Raw genomic sequence first — 17,061 nt, 5'->3', positions numbered from 1 at the left:
ACGGCAGGGAGAGGGGCAACAGTGGGGAGATGTTGTCAAAGTGACAGCTACTGGATCAAAGCCCCCATCCAGCTACTACCCCCAGCTCGGCCCCTCCCCTCCCCAGGACTGGGGCCAGGACCTTCCTCCAGGCTCTCTGAGGCTGGAAGAGCTGGTCCCTCTCCTTTCAGGTCCTCGCAGCCCCACCTTTCGCTGGAGGACAGTTTCTCCTGCTGGTTTGGTTCCTCTGGGCGGTTTGGGGATTAGTTCCTGAAAACAGGCTGTGGCTTCACTCCCACCTACGCACCTTGGAATGAGCCTACAGTTTGGGAGGATTTATTTGGAAACCTTTTCCATTCCTCTGGCCAAGATTACTCAAAGGGTTGGGTCTATCCAGGAAGAGGAGGCGCTCTTGCGGAACCCACTTGCCCCCAAGGAGACAGAACCCTGTTTCAGGACGAGGTGTTTGTTTCCGACGAGGGTTTTTCAATCTGGGCACAACTGACATTTGCGGCTGGATCGTTCTTTGCTGTGGGTCCTCTCGGCGCCCTGTGGGGTGTTAGCAGCGTCCCTGGCCTCTGCCCACTAGATGCCCGTGGTACTTCTTCCCTGAGCTGCATCGATCAAAACTGTCTCCGGGCGTTGGCAAGTGCGCGGGGGTGTGGGTGAGAGTGGGAGGGTGCAGAATGCCCTCAGTTGAGGATCACCGTTTTAGATGTACTGTAGGTTAAAATCTTTACCCTAGCAATAATAATTACGCACGCACACAAAGACAACAATTACTGTTATTCACGTTATTAAATTAGCACAGAAAGCAGATGGGTCCTAAAGGAATTTCAGGATCCCAAACCCCAAACCTTTAGCACTTTGTTAAAGTTCAGGGTCGTTCGTGTTACATCTGCGGGGTATAACAATAGTGACGCTAAGAGCAGCCCACAGGACTGAGCGGACCGCGGGCTGCAGACCTGGAGCCCTGAGACCTAGCTTAGCCCTGGGACCCAGCAGGAGGGGAACAGTGGGGTTTGGCCCTTAGTTCCTTCCTTCTTAGAAGGAAGCAATTGGGCTAAACCTGTGGTTTTCCTGTTTCTTTTGCTGGAATCCACGTCGACGGTGGACACACCGTAATTCAGCAGCATTGGTGATCCAATCGCCCGGGGGGAGCACACTCCCTAGTTTGTAGTGGACGTTACCCTTTCTCATACTTGATCAGGAGTCCCGGGGCATTCTGACACTCTGGATGAGAAACGCTGAAGTACATCGTTTTCCTATCTCTTCCACTCTAAAATTCTAGAGGCAAAGAGGCTTCTTATCCTGTCCAGCTTGCCGGTCGGCCAGTCCGGAGGACAGCATCCTCAGGCCCCGACCCCAGTCCCTGTCTCACCCTCCAAGCTGCCTCTTCGTGTAACCTGCCACACAACTCCTCACCCTGGCCCACTGGCCACAAATTCATTCCCTGACATTAAGCTCTCCCATCAGTGAGTCACCTGTTTTTTCATAGGTTGTGAGACTAGAGCCTACCCTATGGGTGGGTAAATAGCCTTTGTCGAAAGATACTTTCGAGCCCCACTGACTCATGGGATCATCCTGACACCTTCCCCTCCCCCAGCTGCATTTCTAGAAAGTGTCCTCAAGTTTGGTGTCAGTCCCCTCCAGTCATCATTCCTACGGGGTGTTTGTCTGAAGTAGTTACGTAAAGATAAGAGTTCCATCTTCACGAAGTGTCTGGACGGACTGGACTCCTGGCTGCAGCCCACTCTTCTGTCTCTGCCCTTGGCGTGAGGTGTGCCATCTCCCTGGGTCCCACTTCTGATCCATCGAGGCCCTCGGACACGCGCGGAGGCTCTGCCGTGTGCCGGGCACGTGAGGATGAGTCAGCCTCGGCCGCCCTCAGAGGAAGCCTCCGTCTAGTAAAGGCTGTGGATCCAACCCCGTCGCTGTCACACGGGACGGTAAGTGATGGAAACAAAACAACCGCACGTTCCATCGCTGGCACAAAAGAGAATGAATGAGTTTTCCTGGAGAGACAGGAGGCCCCTTGGAGCAAGTCCCACTCGGGCTGCGTCCTGCAAGATGGGGAAAGACAGAGGGGGAACTGGGAGTGGGCAGGCCCAGGGGGAGGGGAGAATCCATCCGCGTGGCGAGCTCAGGGGATTATGGGCTTGAAACTTGTGTAGGGGTGTGTGCGTGTGTGAGTGTGGGAATGTGTAGGAGAGCATGTGTGTGTGAGAGTGCGTATGTTTGTGAGCATGTGTAAGCGTGTGTGTGAGCGTGTATGTATGCGTGTGAGCATGTGCGTGTGTGCCTGTTCTCACTTGCAAGAGCGTGTCGTGGGGAAGCAGCTGAGGAATGACAGGGTGGCCGCAGAGACACATCCTGGAGGGACTTGTGCGATGTGACAAGGAGTCTGAATTCGCCCACGACAGAAGGCAGGGCTTCTGAAGGGCTTCAGGCCAAGGGCGGCCGTCATCACATTGGCCTTGAAGGAAGACACCCAAGGACCAGAGTGGAGGCTGGCGGAGGAGGTGGGAATTCCAGTTAGGACGTGGGTAACAGCCCAGGGAGGTGAGGGCTGGAGAGAAGCAGCCCTGGGAATGGAACCAATGCGGGGGGCGGGGGGTGGACAGCTGGACGCCGATGATGCCAGCTTTGGTGGGCATTTGCCACGGGGAACACAGAGGAAAGAAGCGCTTTGGGGACAAGTCAGTGACTTTTGCCAGCGGCATGTGTGTGAGGTGCATATGTGGAACAGCAGGGGCGAAGGTTTAGTTCCCTACCTGCCATAAGACGTGTCATCATGAAAATGTGATGGAAATTCAGGGAGCGCTTTGAAACCCTCAGACGAAAGGTGCGGGGAAGCTGAGAGCAGCGTTATTTCGGTGTTTCCTGCTCTCTCCTCGTGGCCTCGTCAGCCAGCCTTTCAGGAGGAAGAGAACTCTTTCCCAGGCTTGATTTGAATCGCCTCCGGTCCCGTGCCAGCTTATTCTAGGAAAAACAACACAAGTGTCACAGATGTGACATGTGGGAGGGTTTGGCGCATGGTGTGGGCTTCAGGGAGGTTCTGAGGTCCGGGTACCGGCAGCCAGAACTGAGGGGCGAGACAAGGCCCTGTGATTAGTCCTGGGTCCTGGATTCCCCCCACCCCACCTTCCCTGCCTCACTTAGAAAATCCATGCCCTTTCCGGTTTTTTCAATCAGACTCGGAACTGTCCTGCAACATTCACAATTTCTTCTATCCTGGGACCCACTGCACAGCTGGGGTTAGGGGCTCGGTGTCCAGCAAGACTGACACAATCCCTGCCCCCCCACAAGGAACTGCCTAATAGTAAGAAGGTGCGTAAGGTATCTCATGATCAAGAGAAAGGACCAAGACTGAATCAAGCCTTCTCCAAACCGCTCAATTTCCGGGAACAAACGGACGCTCCGTCTACGGAGAGCACGTGGAAGGGCAGCCCTGTCGCTTGCAGAGCCTCCTGAACGGAGGAGCAGGCAAGGTAGCTTCTCCTGTTGGGCAGAGAGTGAACCGCCACTTGTGTATCATCTTCTGGATCCTGGAGATTCGAAACCCGTGTCTCCATCGGGCCCCGCTGAAGTGTCGTCACGGCATCATTGCTGGGATTATCTGGACTCGCCTTTCTGCTTCCCTCACCGGGGTGGGGGTGAGCTGGGAGCGTGTTTCAGGCTAAGGCAAGCAGGCTGAAGGGATGTCAGAGCCCGGACTCAGTGCCGGCTGGAACTGGCCAGCTCCATCTCCCTGGGGCATCACGGGAGGAGGCTGTCGCCTGGTCATTGCTCTGGAGGAAACAGGGGAGAGACAGGCCTGCAGGCAGGGAACAGGCGTCCTGGTTCCACCGCCGTCCGTGCTCTGAAGGCAGGGCCTCGAGTTAGAGGCAGAACCCCGCTCTCCCCGAGGCCACTGGGCCAGGACGGTGCCTTCTCTCCCCACGTCCTAACTGCCCTTCCCATCCTTTGCCCTCTCTCTCTCTCTCTCTCTCTCTCTCTCTCTCTCTCTCTCTCGTCCTCATTATTGAGCTCCTGCCATTTCAGGTACCGAGTTGGGTGCCAGAGAAACACAGAGAAGACACAGCCCCGCCCTCAAAGGACCCCTGGGCTCCAGGAGCACACGGACCTCCGTCCCAGGTCGGGGGGTCTCGATGTGGCCCAGGTTACACCCCCCGCCCAGCGTGGCTCCGTGACCCTCCCTGTGGACGGGCTCGGAGCTGCTGCGGATGCGGCTGTGCAGGGGGCGTCCGCCTGTGCCTTGTCAGCGGGAGCCCAGCAGCGTGGCCAGCCTTGAACGAGGAGAGACTCGCGGGTTGGTAGCTGGCGAATCAGCTGCTGCTGGAGTAGCTCGCTCATTCCCAGAGAGGAGCTGGAGCCTAGGCACCGGTGTACCAAGGTGCCCCTAAGGAAAGGCTCGGAGGAGACCCGGGAACGACGCCCTTTCCGCGGCTGCCCCCGCGGGCCCTCGGCCACACCGCTGCTGGGCTGGGGCCGGAGGCCTTTGGGAGCGGCTGGTGGTCCCATCACAGGAGGTGACCTCCAGGAGTGGCCTGGGGTCTGGGCCAGTCTAGGTGGACAGGCCAAGCTGTCGGTAGGGGTGAGGGGGCGTCAAGAACATTCAGGAAGTTTCCGTCTTTGACAACGTTCTCCACTCTCTTGTTTCCTTATAACATCTCTTCACCCTCATCTTAACCTTATAGCAAACTAATTGCCCCCCAAAAAAATCCACTTTCAGAAAATGATTTATGCTTATTTTTTCCAAAAACCTCGTGTGTGTGTGTGTGTAAATCTTCTTTCCTTTGCCTTGTGGAACTTCCAGCAAGTTCTTTCTTCTCCCCTCCGGTTCTTCCACAAGAGAACAAGACAGCATCGTTCCAAGGGCCTAAATCCTCTTTTCCTAAAGCCTTGAAACCTCCATTCCAAACCCTTCTCAGATGGGGAAGGGCGAGGGCACCCCAAGCAGCTAAGCTCCTCGTTGAATCTGTAGACGTTTGTTTCCTCTCCTGCCCCTGGGATCAGAGGGTCAGGAGCCAGGGAAGCCTAGGGCGGCAGCATCGCGGGACGGGGAGTGTCGGGCTGGGCCTGGGGGACCCGGGGCGTGGCTGCCAAGCTGGGTCTCGGAGGTTGAGCACAACTTGGCCAGCATCTCTGCCTTCCCCACCCCCCCAGCCACCAACACTTTAAATGGGCTAAAATAAACACTGAAGGCAACGTCAAAGAAGAAAGCCAGAGAGTGGGGGAAGGAGGGGGGGTGGCTGCTGGCAGAGGGGTGACGGTGCCAGGCTCCGGGGTGACTGTGGTCTCTTTAAGGTTCTTTCATCAAGTGGCCCCCTTCTCTTGGCCTATGCCTGCCGCTCCCCACATCCCGGTGTGAGGATCCCAACGTGAACACTAAGGACACTTTCCCCCAGTTTCCTGAGCTCCGGGGGTGACCCTAAGTGAGGGCCACAAAGCTCCCAGACTTTTAAAAAGTGTGTCATAACTGGAAGCCGGAGGACATGGGGAGGGGAGGGAGGGGACGGGAGGCGGAAGCAGAAAGGAGATGCAGGCAGATGCCGGCAGGAAGACGGCTGGCCGGGGCGCTCAAGCCTGACAAGCGCATATGCTGATGGTCTGCGTCAGAGCACGACTTACGGGCGGGTTGCCCAGTAGAACGTACTTCTGGACGGAGATTGTTAAATTAGCGCCCGATCCACCTGATCGCAGTGTCCGCGCTTTCCTTCTGTAATGATTTACTGACAGAGTTTCCTTCCTGAGCGCCAGCCCTTCCTGTCCTGGTGGTCAGGCCACAGGGTGAGTGTCTGTGCAGATGCCACCGAGATGGGACCTACAGACGGAGAGACGAGCCGGCCTCCCACCTCGGGGCCCAGCGGCTCCTGGGCAGGCCCCTGCCCTCTCCTGCAGCCATGGCCACTGCTGCTTCCATTGCTGCTGCCACCATTGCCACTGCCATTCTGGGCCTGTGTTCTGACCTGGCCGCCTTCCAGCGCCCTGGATGGCCCTGCAGCGTGCGCCTGGGCCCCCGGCCGATGCCTCGGCGCCCACACTGCTTCCCACGTTGGCAGGTCTGGGCCTGTCGTGTTTGCACAGCTGCCCAGTGTCTCTCCATGGTGCGCACACCATGAGCCCATCAGACGTCACTTACAAAGCACAAGCTCAAAGATAAGAGTATAAAGAATTTCAGCACTGCCGGCAAGGGTCAAACCAAGCACGTAGCCCTTCCGAGACACCATGGGTCAGCCTTCCATCCAGGCCCAAGTACAAGGCCGCAGCCTGCTGACTGCGCAGGACAAGGCGGGAGAGCCGAGAGAAATCCCTGTGGGCCCCCGTGTCCGGCAATGAACGTCCAAAGGCCGGGGCAAGGCAGCAGGTGGAGAGAAGAACAGGAAGACGTGAGTGGGACTGGAGGCCAGCAGGGATTCCCAGTGAGCCAAAGAGCTGGCACAGAGAAGACGCCCACACCTCACGTGGCCGACGGCTGAGCCGTGCAGCAGGAAGAGACCCCAGAGTCTTGCCGGGACTCAGGCACTGAGTTGTGCTGGGGAGAAGTTGCGACCCCCTTCCTCAAAGGCATTTGTTATAGCTTTGGCTGTATTTATTGCAAGACCACCAGCTCCTGGAAGCTGCGTTACAGAGTACTTAAACGGGGTGTTCACAGTGAACTCGGGTACACCAATTAGAAATTAAATAAACAAATATATATATAAATACAGCAGGTTACATATATATATTTATAATGTGTCTTTTTATTAACCATTTGTTCAATAAGTAAGTGTAACACTTACTTACTTAACATAAGTAGGTGTTACTTCCCATGCAGTTATTTTATGGTTCATTTGCCGTGACTTTTAAGGCAGTACTGTTTAGCACTTTGATATTAAAATTTTGCTTATGTTTTGCTAAATTCAAATAATGTTTGAAGATTTTTAGGTCTAAAAGTCTTTATATTATATACTCTGTATCAAGTCAAAATATCTGTGGCCATTTTGCTAAGAAACAAACTTTGAATGTCAAACTGATGTCACAGTAGTTTTCGTTAGCTTTAAATCATTTTTGCTTTAGTCTTTTTAAAGGAAAAAGAACAAAACTATGCTGTTTATATCGTCATTAAATTATACAATCAAACAAAACAAAACGAAACAAAAACTAGAAACAAGTGGTGAACTGAATGTCACTAAAGTTTCAACAAAACTCAGACCCAGCTCAACTGCAGATGAGACTGATTCAGCACCCGTCATGCAGCCTGGAAGAAGAAGGGTCTGTCCTTTTCTGCGGCAAATGTTTACTACAGTCTCTACTCTGTTTTGCACACAATGCCTGGCACATGATAAAAATTGCAATACAGGCAACAAAGGAAGAAAATATGACCTTCAGTCAAGAGAGAAAACAGTAACTATAATTACATCTACACTAAATCCAAATGTTGGACTTCAAAATAAGAAGGACTTTAAAATGACTGTGATAAATATGTTAAAGGATGTAGTGGAAAAGGTAGGCAGTATGTGTGAACAGATGGAGAATTTCAGCATAGAGACAAAAAAGGGACAGATGGAAATGTTAGATATAAAAAATAGCACAAATGAAGAATTCAATCTATAGACTTTTCAATAGATTGGATGCAGCAGACAGACTGGCAAAAATTATCCAAACCGAGAAGAATAGGAGAAAAAAGAAGCAAAGTGCACAAGATCTGAGGGACAATATCAAATGAGCTAAGACCAGGACAGAGAAGTCCCAAGAGAGGGGAGATAGAATAATGCAGGATAAATATTGGAAAAGATAATAGGTGAGAATTTTCCAAATGATGGAGGGTCAACCAATGGCCCAAACTTAGTGTATCATAAATCAAGATTTAAAAAAACACACATCTGGCAAATTCAGGGTGAAATTTCTAAACACCAAAGATAAAGAGAAAATCTTAAAATCAGCTGGAGGGGGAAGAAAGACACTTTGTGCCTGCAAAGCTCCCAGGAACCCCCTGTCTCCACACCCCAACCTGGTTTATCTTGGTCAGGCTGTGAGTATGGCGTGTGTGTGTATGTGTGTAAGACAGAGTGTGTCTTTACGTGTGTGTAAAAGTGTGTGTATGTGAGACTGTGCGTGTATGTGAGTGTACAAGTGTGTGTATGTGAGAGTGTGCGTGTGTGGTGTGTGTGTGTGAATGTGTGTGTATGTGAGGGTGTGTGTGTATGTGAGTGTGAACGTGTATGTCTGTGAGAGTGTGTGTGCGTGTGGTGTGTGTGTGCATATGTGTGTGAGTGTAAAAGTGCATGTGTGAGAGTGTGTGTGTGTCTTGTGCTGGAGGAGGAAAGGCCTTACAAAGGATTTCTACTTCCTAAATTTCCATTTAGGAAAGATCAGGTAGAAATGGCAAATTCCACACTTTCCAAAGAGTCCATCACATGTGCCTCCCTGTGCATGCAGACATGTACATTTATGTGTCTTATATATAAACATATAAATACATGCATTGTGTGTCTTCCAAGTGCAGCAAACACACAGGTACCTCTGACGGTTCTTTCACATGCTTGCAGGGGCACACATACATTACATGTGTCTTTCCCATGTGTACAAACACACATGCAAGTCACTTGTGCCTTTCATAGACACACAAACACAGGTGTGTAATGTGTGACTTTAATATGTATACAAACACATATGAACCTCACGTGTATTTTGTGCTCATAAGAACATACGTGCCTATCATGTGTACCTTTATATGTGTGTATATCTATTATTTTTCAAAAATAGATGATGTATAACCTAATCTCGTGTAACCTGATATTTTTACTTTGTTTTGTTTTCTGCTTTTGGACTGTGCACGTCTTTCCACACCAATAGACCTCCTCTGCTGTGGCATCATTTAAAATCGCTGTCTTATGTTACACTGAGCGGGCGATTAACAATTTATCTAATTGCTCCGATGCCAGACGTTCAGGTCACTTTCTGCATCGTTTCAATGGAACGTCCTCGGGCTTGCTGTAGTCTCTGTCTGCAGATCAGGATTCATTTCTCACTTTACCAAATGCTCACAGCAAATTTCAGTGTCATTTCTGTGGCATGTTTTGCCCTTGACTTAGAGTCACTTACGAGCAGCTGTGTCTCCCCTCGCGTCTCCGCCTGGAGGGCCGGGCTCCTTGCCACACTGACTTCCCACGCCCGACCTGTAGCCCAGTCCCTTCTGTTTGAGGAAGGTTTACCGGGCTTTGTCCCACAGGTTTGCACATGGTCGATTCTCACATAATGTGTATTGAATAGCAAACTATTTCTACAGAAGGAGCCCCAAGGGAGAACCTGGCGGCTACCTGCCTGTCATCTGTGCTAGAGGCGGCGCCGGCCCGGGTCAAGACTCACAAGATCTACGACCTTGTAACTTAGCTCCTCAAGCCTCTGTCCCCTTACGATGGAGGTTAGTACACGCCGAATAAGGTACAAAGGAGGTTGATTACGGTGCCTTCCCCACAGGGTTGTGAAGACGATTCAACACAGCAGGAGTCAAATGGCCCAGCGGCCGGGGTGCCATTGACGTCAGCTCTCAGTGCTGTTATCGGTTATTGTTTTCTGAATAAAATAAATGAAAATTTTTAAGTAAGTGCTAAGCTCTTAGTGGGTACCAAGTTGAATTGAATTAAATAATTTCTCACTTAGTATAAGAGAGAGAAAAAGAGAAGAACAGAAATGTCTTACTGATACAGTTTCCTGAGCCTTCACAGGGCCCGACCGTCCAAGACCATTGGCCAGGTGTACGGTGAGCGAGTCTGAGAGGCTTTCCCAGGGCCCAGGGGTGTGACGATGACACAGCTCTTGGTGACCGTACAGTGTGCTTTGACTGAGGGGCTCGGGCTGGAACTGTGGTCCTTGTGTATGTGACTCTGGTTTTCAGATGGAGAAATTGCACCGTGGGGAACCATTCTAAAGCACTGACACGGTATTGCAGGCCACAGGAGGGAGCGCATCACCTGCGAGCCAGCCCCAGGTCACTCTAGAATATTGATAGGTGTCCCGCGGTGTCTGCCCAAAGCCACCACCCTTCTCCTCCGGCTGCTGCTGCATCTCCCTATCTGTGTCTGTGACACTTTGAGCAAGGATGCCCTCCGCAGTGGGGCTCCCACACTCCAGCAGGACGGGAGCACCTGGTGAGATGTTTAAAGGCATCTTCCCTGGCCCCCCAGACACTGACTCAGAGGAAACAGAGACCGAGCATCAGAAGTCTCAAGCTGCCTGGGAGGCTCTGGTTTCTTTGATGCTCAGACCACACGTTGAGAGAACATTTCAGTGGGTGCTACAAAGGTTCCCCGAGTGAGCGAGGTGACATTGTGTTCCTTGATTCCGTTCGTTAATCGCTAAGCTGCACCCTCTCTTTAAACTCCACTAATGCCACGATGTGAGGATACCTCTGGGTTTGAAAAGCCCACGTTCCAATAAAACCACCCGTCACAGCTCTGGAAAATTAACTACTGGCTTCCGTCACCCACTTTGTTCATCCTAGAAATTTCAGAGCTCTGCAAGATACACGATTATTTTATTTAAGACTTCAGATAATTCTTGTTGCCAAAATGTTCTGAAAATCGCGAATTGCTATGTGAGCTCTCAGTGGTGTTATTGTACTAGATTTCCCAACAATAAAAATAGGGCTTTTCATTTCATCACTTATAGTAAGTACAGCTAATACTAAGTATAATAAAAAGGGACTTTCTTTTCTCAGAAAGAAAAATGTTACTCAAGACCTGCTCAGGGAGGGTATTGAAAAATAAAAGAACGATGGTTTTCAACACGTGTATTTACTATTAATTGCATTTTCAGCCTTTGACACGTCGCTAATTGAAGGTTCGTTTTATTTTCCATGACTTAACTTCAGCAGTTTTTATCAATTATTTCTAATCAGAATGACAAAACTGATTACTCGTTTTGAATTATTCATTTTATTTGAATGAAATGGCATGATAATCACCTCGCTGCCTTGTGTCAAATGTGTTATAAGAACACCACGTGCTTCAGAGGTACGCCTCACTTGCACACAACTTTTAATACCTGTGTGGACGTGTCTACACATACACAAACACGGAACAAGAGGGCGCTATTTAGTGGAATGAGTTTCATGCTGGATTTATTTCCTGTGCCTATGATCTTCTCATGAGTTCATCTTGGGCCAATCACTGAAGCAATCCGAACCTCGGCTTTCATCAGAAAGAAAATAAGGAGTGTGTATTTTCAAAGGTGAGAGGGCTCTAGGTAAAAACAGAGATTTTCCCAAGCGCTGCTTTGGGGTTCCTTTACCAGGGTACGTCTGGAGGAGACAGTCAGCTCCCCAACCCCACCCAAGACTTCCCTGCGGTTTTGAGGGTGCAGGACGCCGACAGTGAGGCTGGAGTAATGGCAGCCACCTGTGAGGATCTGCAAGGGCTCGTGAAGGATTAAGAGAACAGGCTCAGGGGGCCAGCAGCCAAACCCCAGCAAGAGGCCTTGCTGTTGCCCACACGCGCTGGCCAAGTCTGGGGCGCCCGGCGGAGCTGGGAGCTGCAGGAGCACACGTGAGACTCCACACCTGAGGGCAGGTGAGGAAGGGTCAGTGTGTCCGATCATGGGACCACAAACATTTTACACTTCCCTTGACTCTGCTCGGAGAAGAAGTAGGGTGTTCATATCTTTAAGTCTTAGATGACAAAACAGAATTGCAAGGCATTGAATGACACATAGAGGTATATGTACGTTGTAGTATAGATGATGATCGCAGAACTTGTGTTCTAAATTACATTTTAAACACAGCCCTATATGCAAGATAAAGCCAGCGCGTAGCTACTGCTACACACCTATTAGAATGGCTGGAAGTGAAAAGATTGATGAGGCCAGAGGTGGAAGAGGATGTGAGGAAGTGGAACTCTCGTACACAGCTGGTGGAATGCAAAATGGTGCCAAAACATTGGAAACCAGCTTGTCAGTTACTTTACTAATGCCACCTTCCGACAGCTGTCTACTCCCAGCACTTCCCCCCAAAGAATGAAGGACTTGTACGCAAACAGTCATAGCAACTTTATTTGGAAGAGGCCCAAACTGTAAACAGCCCTGGTACCCATCAGCAGCTGGACGGGAAATAAACCATGGCACGCTTGCAGCGTTACTCAGTGATAAAATGAGTGCTGCTGTCCACAGCGAAGTGGAGAAATCCACAATAATTATGCCGGCTGACAGAAGACAGACCAAAGAAGAAGACACGTTGCGTGGTTTATTTACATAAAATTCTAGAAATGAGGAAACTTCGGGGTGTGATAGACATGTTCATTTTCTTGATTGCGGTGACAGTTTCCCAGGTACATTCATAGGTCAAAACATCCGATTGCACAGCTGAGATATGTGTGGTTTATTGTATGTGAACTCTACCTCATTACAGCTTCTAGGCGAGAATAAAAAGCCCTGGACAGCAATGAACTCTCCTGCAATTTTGTCAGTATGATTTCGGAATGTTTGGTCTCATGAAATACTTGTAAGATTTCCAGAGATTCCTGGGACCATTGTAACTCTTTCTTCCTGGGTTCACCATTGGATTAATTCTTGAGGCTTCTTACCTGACTCGTCACCTTGAAGTATCAGTGATGTGTGAGAGGGTCATGAGTGAAAATCCAGGCACATAGTTAAATGCCCAGAGGAGCAGGGCCGACCTACCTCTTTGAAGGGACCAGGAAAAATTCAGGGCCAGAGGGCAGTGCGGAAAAAATTGGAGCTAATAGAATTTAATTCTCTGTCGAGCAAGCTATTGAGACAAGCTTGGGCTATGAAATCGTCATTCACTGGAACCTGTCCTGCATCACCTGCAGGGCTGCGTGGACCATCAGGCACTCAGGAGAAAGGCGAGAGGAGGCGCTGGTCACAGGGATCCAGGAGGGTCTGTGCAAGTTCACGGCACACGGCCAGGTTCAAGAGGCTGGTACGGGGAGCCCAGAGAACCCAGCCAACTCCTCCAGGTACCCCGATCCCAGTCAAAGCAGTGGACACACAGGGTAAGTATTCAGTAAAATGTAAGGGCATTCATGAGCGATCCCAGATGATAAGGAGGTGAAACCACTTTTGCTGTAGATCTTAACCGCCAAGCACAGTCTCAGCAGGGGCCTGTGTTCTTATACAATATTCTTTTTATTTGGTGTCAGCATCTGAGACAACATTGAAACAGGTAGGACAGGACCTGACCTTGTAGATCTTGTAGAACTTGTGTCTTCTGGAAAGATTGCCCAAGTGGGAGGTAGGAGACTGACATTAACTAGATGCACTGTCTTAAAATGAGTCATGTGTTCTTTCCAGGACTTCGTGTCCTCGTCTTTTAAAAGGGGGTAACGAAACAAATAGTGTCTATCTCAGAAGATTTTATAGGTTAAAGGAGGATAAAAATATAATGAAAACTAGTCTGAAAAAGTTTAAGGACCATATAAATGTAAGATATAGGTAGTCAAAATCTTTACATCCGATAGTAAAGAACACTTCTTTACATAGAGCAATTTGCTGAGTTGAACTAATATCTCTATGCCAATTGGAAACATGAAATTAGTAGACATCAGTGGTTTTATTCTAGCAGGTACCTTTCAAACTCTTTCATCCAATTAAGGAATAATGAAATAGCTTAACACATACTCACTAACTTGAAATTTCCCTACTATTGTTTTGGGAGTTTATTTCTAAACAAAGTTCTGATTTCTTTTCAGTAAGGATATTTCTTTCACTTACCACATCGAGAGAGTGAAAAATGCCTGCAGAGCAAGTGCACCTTGTGAAAAAGGGTTTGAGCGATGGGGACACTGAACCACGTGGTTTCGATCTGCGCTGCCCATGACTCATCACACAAGCCCACCTCGTGGCGTCAGAGCCCCTCTGGCTTTGGACTTACGGGCAAAGCAAGGGACTTGGGCTCTAGTCCTGGTTCTGCCACCACCCACTTGTGTGATCCTACGAAAACGACTTCCATTCTCTGATGCCTCACTGATAGCGGGAGGTGTAAACAGGAGACCAGTCCTCATGTCTGTGAGCCTGTGATGTGACTGGGAAGAATCATGTTAGAGTTTCTCCCCTTTAGCACATGTGCTTTGAGTATAAAGACATTATGCGGCTGCAGGACGTACCACCACCAGTGGATGGAAACTGCAGACTCAGATTTCTGTTGAACACAAATCATTGTGCTTGGAAAATTAAGTCTGTTTGAGCATAGACTGGGGTAGGAGATGTCTGCTCCCGACGGCTTTGCATGCGGCCTCTTTGAGGGGGTGCCCTAGCCCCTAGGCTCCAAACACACATCAGAAAAGTTGCCTTGAGATAGCATTTCTCAACATCAAGAAGACATTTCCCTGGACCAGAAGCAGAACCCAAACAGAGCCAGTCGTACCAGGCTCTGAGCCTCAGGCAGGTGACACACACAGAAATGCTTCATCCAGCGAGCGGGACCAAGCCGGCCCGTGTGCTACAGGGAAGGGCAGCCTAGTCAGTGTTTCCCATGCTCACGGCCGACAAGCCACTGCACCCGTCCACGGCTATGGAGCTGCTGCCTGATGCCCGAACCTGGTCCAGGCCACTCGTTGGTTCCGTGACCGCATCCGCCTCCAGCGTCCTGTGCCCTGGGAGCTGGGGGGAGGGGACGCGGGGCGAAGGGGGAGGATGCCTCACCCTCCCCAAGGATAAAGGCAACGATAATTGCCTCCACTCTTGTTCAACTCAGCCTATTTTAAACAAATAGAGGGACGCTGGTAAAATGTGTGCATTCCTCTGTTAGAATTTTCCCTGGCTCCCATTTCTTTTGGCAGAAAACCACAGCTTCTCTCGTGGACTGCACGTGCCTCCGCGGCCTGGGCCTGCTCATCGCCACTCCCGCCTGGTCTCCTGCGTCCTTCTCTCCTCCCCCATTCCGAGTGAGGCCAGACTCTCACCCCTGCACCCCCGCCCCCACTGCGTGCTGCGCTCACCTTCGTACTCTGCATTAAAGGTGTGCTTCCAGGATGGGCACGTTAGCATCCCTGGGAGCTCGGAGGCCCCGCCCAGACCTACTGAACCTGAGTCTGCATTGAGCAAGGCCCCCGGGGACCTGCAGACACACTGAGGTTTGAGAAGCACGATTCCAGCAGGCAACATAATTCACTTCTTTGCGATATTTGCTGTTTACAGAGCTAACGCCCTGTACTGGAATGTTGGTTCCACAGGTTAGAGATTTGGGTCTGTTTTATTCATGAAAACTCTCAGAGGCAGAAACAGGGCCTGGCACAAACGTGAGGTGAGTGAGGGTTTTCCTATAAATATTTGGAAACACATTTCTTTCCACATTTCCTGTAGGAGCCAGAGATCAGATTAGTAGTTTTAGATTTAAGCCTGGTGGAGAACAGTGTAAAGTTAAGAATTTATTTTTTTACTTCTGGGCATTCAAAACTATCAGCTCACTGAAGAATATGTTCAAAGAATAAAGCATGAGGAGGGGTCAGGAGGGAACAAATGTGAAACCGTCTAAGACCGTAGAAATGTACGGAAAAAAAAGAAGCCGAGAAACACGGACAGCCTGTAGCGTCTGTCCTCGACGTGTCACCCGTGTCTGCAGCTGCTGTCCCCTTGGTGGGGCAGCGGGAGGAACCCCTCGCCCTCACCTGTCTGTGCAGTGAGCCCAGCGGAGCCAGAGTCTCTGGGATCCCCTTGTTCCGTGTCCTGGGAATCCACCCTGCCGTCATTTTGTGAGACCCTCATGCTCATTTCTAGGAAAACAAGCGCCAGGCAGACACCACTTCTTTCCCTTTCCTGGTCTGTCGTCCTGATTCCTTCCTCGATCGACTCTAAATTTCAACTGCACGTGCCAAAAACTCATCTGTGTTAAACCCTGGAAGTTTCCCCGAGGTGTTGCGCACGTGTGTGTGTGCGTGTGTGTGCGTGTGTGTGTGCACGTGTGTGTGTGTGTGTGCTGACCCCACAGCAGGCACTGAGTCCTGGCCTCCCAGTGCCATGGCCGGGCACATCCTACATGCACACACACACACAGACACACACGTGACGGCCTGTGGTGTCCCTTTCCTGTGAACACACACCAACCTCAAGCTGGGCCAGGGGTGGTGGCCTGACACCCGTGTGTCTTCCTCTTGGCCCCAGCCACAGCCTTACTGTCCCTCCTTAGACTTTGGGTCCTCACTAGAAACTGTGTCAATGGGTGTGTTTAGCAGACAGAAGCCCCAGAGGTCCAGCCCTCCACTTGGGGATGAGACCCAAACCAAGGAAGGCAGATGTACAGGGACCTACTAGGTGCTCACGCTGTGGGCTAGGCTGCCCAGAGTGCTCTGCTGCGCGACCTTAGTTTTGCGGGCTGTTCAGTGATGTTATTTGGAGAAAAGTTTTCAGATCTAACGAACTTGGGAAGCACTGAGTTAAATCAAGTTGTATGTGTTTCTTTTACTCAGTGCCTCTCAGAGTCTTATGCAAATGTGCCTAGGAATTTCCAAAGAAGACAATATAATGTCAGGCAGCTCCCATACTTATATGACCATGCACCCCCTTTTTATAAAGAATTATATTTTGTGCAGATCCAAACTACAATGAGAGATGCCTGTCACACTAGTCAGAATGGCCATCATTAAAAAGCCTACATATAGGGCTTCCCTGGTGGCGCAGTGGTTGAGAGTCCGCCTGCTGATGCAGGGGACGCGGGTTCGTGCCCCGGTCCGGGAAGATCCCACATGCCGCGGAGCGGCTGGGCCCGTGAGCCATGGCCACTGAGCCTGTGTGTCTGGAGCCTGTGCTCCGCAGCAGGAGAGGCCACAACAGTGAGAGGCCCACGTACCGCAAAAAAAAAGCCTACATATAATAAATGCTGGAGAGGGTGTGGAAAAAAGGGACCCCTCCTGCACTGTTGGTGGGAATGTAAATTGGTGCAGCCACTATGGAGAACAGTATGGAGGTTCCTTAAAAAATTAAAAATAGAGAGCTACCATATGATCCTGCAATCCACTCACGGGCATATATCTAGAGAAGACTCTAATTCAAAAAACTACATGCACCCCTATGTTCATAGAGACTATCTCTATTGGCAATAGCTAAGACATGGAAGCAACCCAGGTGTCCACCAACAGATGAATG

At 50.3% G+C, this 17,061-nt stretch overlaps 1 long non-coding RNA gene across 1 annotated transcript; it reads left to right on the top strand.

Annotated features, from left to right (window-relative positions):
* Positions 1 to 326: 326 nt before the first annotated feature.
* Positions 327 to 15,907, top strand: LOC109551562 (uncharacterized). Its single transcript, XR_012334292.1, has 3 exons — positions 327 to 9,388; positions 12,792 to 12,974; positions 13,671 to 15,907. It is a non-coding gene; the product is annotated as an uncharacterized lncRNA (long non-coding RNA).
* The last annotated feature ends 1,154 nt before the right edge of the window (positions 15,908 to 17,061 follow it).

Source organism: Tursiops truncatus, chromosome 10, assembly GCF_011762595.2.
Source record: "Tursiops truncatus isolate mTurTru1 chromosome 10, mTurTru1.mat.Y, whole genome shotgun sequence".
NCBI lineage: Eukaryota > Metazoa > Chordata > Mammalia > Artiodactyla > Delphinidae > Tursiops > Tursiops truncatus.
This window is presented reverse-complemented; position numbering and strand designations above follow the sequence as displayed.